The sequence below is a fragment of the Magallana gigas genome, chromosome 1 (genome assembly GCF_963853765.1).
Source record: "Magallana gigas chromosome 1, xbMagGiga1.1, whole genome shotgun sequence".
Lineage (NCBI taxonomy): Eukaryota > Metazoa > Mollusca > Bivalvia > Ostreida > Ostreidae > Magallana > Magallana gigas.
Window position 1 is genome coordinate 33,977,863 of NC_088853.1, and position 7,652 is coordinate 33,985,514.

Consider the following 7,652-nt stretch of genomic DNA (forward strand, 5'->3'; position numbering starts at 1 on the left):
GTTGGCGTAGATTTGAATTAGCGTATTCCTGAATGTGACTACTCTTATACATATATGCATGACATTAAGCGATGTACTTGATTTAGCGGATGACGCATTCCGCCAAAAGCGCTAAATAGAATACACAGACAAATGTAGTATGATTTCTCTATATGCATGTGTACACTTTGCACACCTTGCGTAGTACAGTAACAATCAAACTTTCCAGTGAATAACCCTTTCACAATTAACTTGCATTTTTTTTTCTACATTATCTTTAGCAACACATTAATTTACAAAAAAGTATTCTTCTTCAAAAACATGAAGTTTTATGGAGCATCTATTTGTTATCGTTCATGATACGTATAACAATTATCTTATAAGCTTTGTATCAACATGATAATAATTTGCATTGCTTAAGTGCGTTAAATACAAAATATTGTATTTCCATAATGTAATTTGCCTAAATACTTGTTTGTTGTCATGTTATAGATTTTGTTTTCAGTATTTTTACTTTTTTTTATGTATACAAATTTTTGTTTATAAATTAAAAAAAAAGAAATTGTCTTCACGTTTCTGCACCCGAGTAACTCAAAAATATCGTAGACGTCTATCAAGTATGTACTAATTCTGATTTCAACCGTTTAACAGCATCTCTGTTAGTCTGACAATCTGGGAAGGAAGAAGTGACGTCGTATACAATGTTAATGACCCCAATAATATTGTTTTTGATATTTCGTATCACATTCTGAAATAACTCTTCTCTCATCACATGTATAGGGTCATCTTTGTTGTTTCCGTCATGTGAAATGTGAACAAGCCAAATTTTTTCGTCTTCTTTAAAAAAAAAATCAGATATTATAAAAATATTTCATAAGTGTTGAAACAGTCTAATCCACACTTTGCAAAAGTTGTTCCCCTTTGCGGGGTCAACCCAAAGGTCAAAAGGGAAAAAACAACTGTTCCCTATGCAACCAAATATTTGGGCGTCCTGTGAAGTAATCTCTTGGAATTTAATTTATTCCTTCGATGTGTGGGTTACCCTAACTTGGGGCAATCAAAACTCACAACGCAAACGGATTTCTAATGTCAAATGACGAAGTTACAACCCACTAAACTTCAAAGGCTACTGTGAGGAATATGTGGGGTTTTCCCCAAAGATGGCGGCCAAGGGACAGAACTTTTGTAAAGTGTGGATTAGTCTGTAACAATTGCTTCAAGTTTGTTTTCTTTTATTTTATATGAATAATTAATATTTAAGTTTTTAAAACAGAATCGGCAAATGTTCGAATGGTAGTACAAAACAGTAAACGTAAACATTTCACATTTTTTTCGATTCTTTCAACATTGCAGCAATTATTTAGCATTAAAACGTAATCCATATACCAAGTTAAAAAAACTCTACCCTTTTATCTAAATCAAAGTTGCGTATAAGGTATCTGATACTCCAGGCAAAACAATACTTAAGTCATGAAAATACACACAATTATTTATATTTTAAAATGTACATGTAAATTGTTGGATATTCAAAAGCCATCTTACAAATGTCAATAAAATGAGTAATATATTTAATTAAATAAATAAATAAAAAAAAAATATGTAAACATCTATTTCTTCGAAAAAAATGGAGTGTGCCATATTCGTTAAGCAGGCGTCAGATTCGTATTTTCTAATACTCCCTTGGAAGATTCAGCAATTCCGTTGCGGTCATCTAGAGAGTTTCACAAACTATCGTTCCTTGCGAGTAAAAAGGTTGCGAGATACATACACCGGCATGTTGTTGAAAATGGAGTTGACAGAGAAAAGAAAGAAAATTATTGAAGAAATATGTAACGCACTGTTTCTCACAGAATATAAAGTGAATGAAATCAATGCGATTTCTGGAAAATAAAATATGTACTAAAATATTTTGGGTAAAGTCACGATGATCTAGGAGACTCTACCTTTTGTTAATCCATATGCCACCATCATTTACAAGTTCTATTTATTAGCCATATTTGGAAGATACAGTGTTTTGTACACAGATATGAGGCCATATTTTTTTTTACATTTTAAATGCTGAATAGAAAATACCAAGTTAAAAATCTTGCAAAATTGTGAGTTCTGTATCTTTTGATCGCTAAAATTTTGGTTGATCATAAAAAATGTCTCGCTTAACGTTAAATACTTGTACAAAAAAATTAAAAGATGGTATGCTTAACTGCTTTCTGGGTCCCCTCTTTATACAATGGATTATATGAATTCCACATTAATTTTGAAAGTTTTTTCAGACAAGAGTAAAAAAAAAACACCGTTAAAACAGTTTCCGTAGTTCTGACACATTTTGTTACGGAGATAAAGGCATTATCGTTATTCCTAAGAAAATATAACAACGTAAAATCATCCTGGTTGGTAGCCACTTATTGTTTTTTAATAAAGATGAAAATAATGTGTGGGCCTTAAAAAAATAGAGTAATGTGCCTGACAGTGCATTGACTTTGATAACTCTTTTACATGACACGTGACAACATTTTTCATTTGAGTGCATTTATCAATGAAATGAGTAAGTTGATCGCTTTATAAAGTGGGGGAAGGAGGAAGGGGAGAGGGGCAGAACTGAAATATAGGGAATTGGAAGTTTACAGAGTACCCCTACCAAAAGTTTAGCTTTTTAAATCTTGCATAGGGTTTTCTTTTTTTTTGTTGGTAAAAATGGTATTCCATAAAGGTACAATGTCAAAGATGAAAGGTATGTAAAAATAAGTGTTAAATTCGAATACTTTACAATATTTATTGTTTGTTATTGTATCGAGGGGCCATATGGAACACTATCTTTTGAACGCCCATATAAGACATTGTTGCTCAGGTGAGCGATGTTGCCCCATGGGCCTCTTGTTTTAATTTGTAAAAACCCATCTTGGATGGTTGTAATTTTATGGGTGGTTCACAATGGCGATCGATATGGTCTTCAAAGAGAGATGGGTACTTTGGTTCAGCTGATGGGTGGAGCTGGAAGGGATGTTGATCAATCTCTAACTAGTCATACAAAAATGCCATATGAAGGAATTAAGAAATGAAGAAGAGGAACTTGTACAATAAACAAAATACTCATAGTGTACATGTGACATTTGTTTGCACATCATATGGAGGTACAAAAAAAGAGTTTGATATTGCGCTAATGTATTACGATGTTTGTGAAAAATGTAAACTTAATGGTTTTCCCCAAAATGTGTTAACAAATCCCTTGATTTTATATATGAAATGTCGAAAATAAATCAAACTTTTCAAAGATTTACACAAAACATGAACTTAAAAATCAAAAGGTGTAATGCTCTAATGTCACATGTGTTACTTAGGTGATTTATCTGCGATTGTTTTGTCTTTGACATCGTGTGTTGTGTGTCGACTTTAAATAAGTTCAGCTTCTTCTATAAAACTAATACCGTCTTCTAGACAAAATACGGTGTCAAGACTCTATAGGGAAAAGAGAAAATTTGTTCTTTTTACCAATAAAATAAGCCTGCAGTATAGTAACTGCTTACACCTTTGGTATTTCAACACGAAACAATTGGTGTGCGCACCTATAATTGAATTTTACCTTATAAGTAGTTAGTTTAAAATCAATTCAAGACCTACTTTCATTTCCGATAAACTAGCTCGAAATAGCAAAAATGAGAGAAAAAGTGGAAATTTGCTTAAAAATGATATGCTTACAATGAATTATTACGCAATGAGTGTATACATGTATATTTACTGGGAACTTCGAGTTCACAAAGAAATTAGGAGCTGACATCTGTTGAATCAATATTATCAGGCAATTCGTTTCTTGACTGCGATATTTTAGTTTTGATTAAATGAACGCTTGCGAAGCACGACCTCTGGTGAGCAAATGGAGTAGAACTTTTCAGACCTGGATAACCAGAAACGCGGGTTGACTATAAGACCCCTTCACAATAACTGTGGTACTGCCATTTTGCAGGGCAAACTGAAATACTTTGTCAAAATTATGATTAAATTACATAAATGAAACAATTGACGTTACGTTATATTTCACCAAATCATGTCATTTTTGCTCTGTAACAGTGAGGGGGCTAACTAAAGTCATTGCGAATACAGTACTCAGTATAGGACGATTCATATTTTGTTTCTATACACGCTTCACCTTGTTTAGAGTCTTAAAGAATTCGCATATCGTAAAATGGTTGAATTACACGAAGGTTTCTGAAGATATTGTTTTCCTTTTTGAATTCTGTTTTGTACTACCTTAAAAATAAAAATAAAAGAAATAAACTATTTACCATTTATATGATTGTTGGATATTGTGTCGTCGATTAATTTTCGAAGATACTCTAATAAGTTATCTCGTCCATCTACTATTGGGATAAGCACCATCGCTAGTAGTTTTGGGCTTTGCTGTCTTTGTCGTATTTTTTTCACTGTAATGTCGTTCGGAAGAAACTGTTTACAAAAATTCTCAAAGTCGTCGTTTTCATCATCTGATTTGCAATAATCAATAACTGAAAATAATAATTTAAAAATGAATTGCAAAGTTACTGCAATAATACATGTAATAAAATCCTTCATTAAAGTATTTTGATTAATGGAATTTTTATGATATATTCTAATCAATGTTTTGAAAGTCTACTTTTTTCAATTTCCTTCACAATGCGACCGGATGACTACGACAGTTGTTCCCAAAAATATTTGAATGTCATTTATTTTTCACTATTTAAGACCTCTACACTTTGTTTTGTTTCCTTTTTAGATTACTGGAATCGGAAGTCTCCAGCTTTCATCATCCTATGCATGCTGTCTCTTCTGTCTTTTCACGAGAATATAGGTCATTCTTCGAATGACAATTTTGATGTATAGAGTAACCTATATCTATTAGTGTTTATGATGGGGATTTTTTTTCGTGAGGGGTAAGTTTTCTTCATGTTTAGTATGAAGAAAAATGACCTCGTGGCCTTTTTCTCAAAATAATTTTTCTACAGCTGTATGTTACAAATTATTTATAGATCTACATAATAATAAATTATTTCAACAGTGGTTAGGGATGCGTTTCATTTCAACCATTATTGAATAAAAAATCAAGTGTTTTGAATGCATTTTACTTTGATGTCTATTATTCCGCCTGTGTGTTACACTTTCCATTCCAGTAATACATGTATACGAAGTATGTCTTATGAGAAAATGAATTCCTTTTTAATTATTAAGCACTTTGATTTATTCTTATATGGTCATTTTTCCCATACCACCTGTCATCTGTGTTCTTGAGGGAGACGAAGAATCAAACTGTTTCAAAATAGCATCACGATTCTTAAGAATTGTACTAAAAATGTTTGTTCAAATGTCTTTTTTGTTGCTTTTTCCCCCTTCATACACCACAAACATTTTATTGATTTTTCGTTTTCAAGTGAAGATTTTTTTTTGATGGAAAATACACGTCTCATGTTATTGTATCCACATTGTAACTGCAACAGAATAAAGTTAACCCTAAAACCTAAATTATCACATGAAAACTTCATTTAAAATTTCACATATCGTTGATAATTTAAGTAATGAAAAAAAGTTCACTTGTTGGCATAATTATCCCGCTTGGGGCCTCTATCGCAGATATTTAAAGCTAATGGGAAATAACAGATTCAATTGATAATTCTAATGGTTTATAAACGTTGTTTACTATTTTTAATTCACATTTAAAAAAAAAACAAAAAAGAAATCGTGCAACATTCTCACTTTAATCTATATTGATTATGAATTAATTATCCCCTTGCTTATACATCACAAACGGACGCATGTGTTTACTGCTGTGTGCGTCCATGTGAAAATGTGTAAAAACAAAACTCAATATATTCGTTATATACAACGGGAAATATGTGTTATTTTATCTAAATGTCAATAAATATCATTTAGTTATATCCGTGAATTTGTTATATTCAGTTTTGCAATAACGGTAAGAATTATTAATATATTGATATAAATTTGGCCAAGGAAATACGAGTGATTTGCTATAAGCGTCAATTCGTTATATGCGTGATCTTTTACAGTAAACGTGTTTTACTGTATATATTTTGATATCACTTACGGAATAAAGCTAGTAATTTAAATGCTCCCTTATGTAAGAATGTTTAATTGATAAGAGTCAATATTTATACTGTGGGTCTGAATCTGCAGGAAATATACCTTTTTTTAATTTTTTTTTCTCAAATGTCCAAGATACACTTTACAGAGAAATTACCTTTTCAAGTAATTCAATGATGTAAATTTACCCTTTTTTATTATGTTTGTTCTTTAAGGTAGTTCTGACTCTTCATATTTAATTATATTGTAATTTTTTACCTTGTTCTGTTCACAAATATATTAGAGCTTCTAAGCTTTTTTGTCTAAAGATACATGCATTTAACTTATTCAGTAATTATTATGATATATTTAGTAAATTAAAAAAAATCACTGTTGTGAATTTAAGTATGAATGTATACATGTATAAATTAAACAATTGTATAAATACAACTTATATATGTACTAAAGGTCAAAATAATGATTAAATTCCAAAATCATCCATTATCTTGTTTACAAAATACTTTAATTATTTATTAGTCTGTAACCTGGTAATACTTTACTCTAAAGATTATTTTTATACATCACTCAATGACTTTCTATTTTAAAGAAAGTTATCATTTCGATATGTCCGTTACCCAATTTATTTGATGTTTCAATAAAATATGTTTTGAATTAAAAGAAAATAATATATATAACCACTCAAAAGAAGAAAAAATAAAACCAAAAAATTGCAGGCATTAAGAGTACCAGAAAGTATTCACATAAAAGCTGCAAGAACTAAAAACACTGTGCCGGATAATTTTGCCAATGCCAAGGTGGCATTTTTGCACCCGCTTAAGCTGCATATATCGAAAAACTCAAAAATGCCATATGATAGGCCATTGCTTAAAGAGTTAACAACCACCTTTGTTATCATTGCATCTCACCTGTCAGGTAAGATATTTACCTTTAAAAATAAATTCCTATAGGAAAATAATTTTTCCTTCAGGAAAAACAATATTTGAAATTTCCTATTGGAATACAAGAACTTCCTGTAGTAATTTCGATTCCGATAGGATTTGATAAAATCCGATAGGAAAACTTAATATCCTATAGGAAAACCACATGTCTGAATCAAAATCCTACAGGAAATACCATTCTCCTATTGGAAAAATAATTTCTATAGGACTTTTAATAAATCCTATAGGATTGTCAATATTTCCTCTAGGAGAATCAATCAAAGAATTATCATTTTCCGATGGGATATTAATTTTTAAAAGTAAATATCTCACTTGTCAGGTGAAACACACTAAAAGCAAAAGTGGTTATATACTCAGTAGACAATGGTCTATCATTTGTTATAAATGGATTTTTCCGAAACTGCATCTTAAGCGGGTGCCAAAATGCCACTTTGGCACTAGCATAATTATCCGGCACAGTGTTTAAATATTAATAGATTATGTAAATAAATCATATTTCAAAGCAATGAAGTCAAAAATAAATTGTGATAGAGTCCTTTTTAAACTCTGATTATTTTGTTTAAAAAAATTAACGTAAATTGTAATGAAAAAATTTATATATTACTTTTTTCTTCGCTGATTCTTTCTCTTGTTTGATTGTGTGATACCTCGGTCCGATGATCAAAATTATCT

General features: G+C 30.8%; 1 long non-coding RNA gene across 1 annotated transcript; it reads right to left on the reverse strand.

Annotated features, from left to right (window-relative positions):
- Positions 1-520: 520 nt before the first annotated feature.
- On the reverse strand, positions 521-7,652 carry LOC117687062 (uncharacterized). Its single transcript, XR_010711941.1, has 3 exons — positions 7,585-7,652; positions 4,257-4,475; positions 521-816 (listed from the first exon to the last, which is right to left on the reverse strand). It is a non-coding gene; the product is annotated as an uncharacterized lncRNA (long non-coding RNA).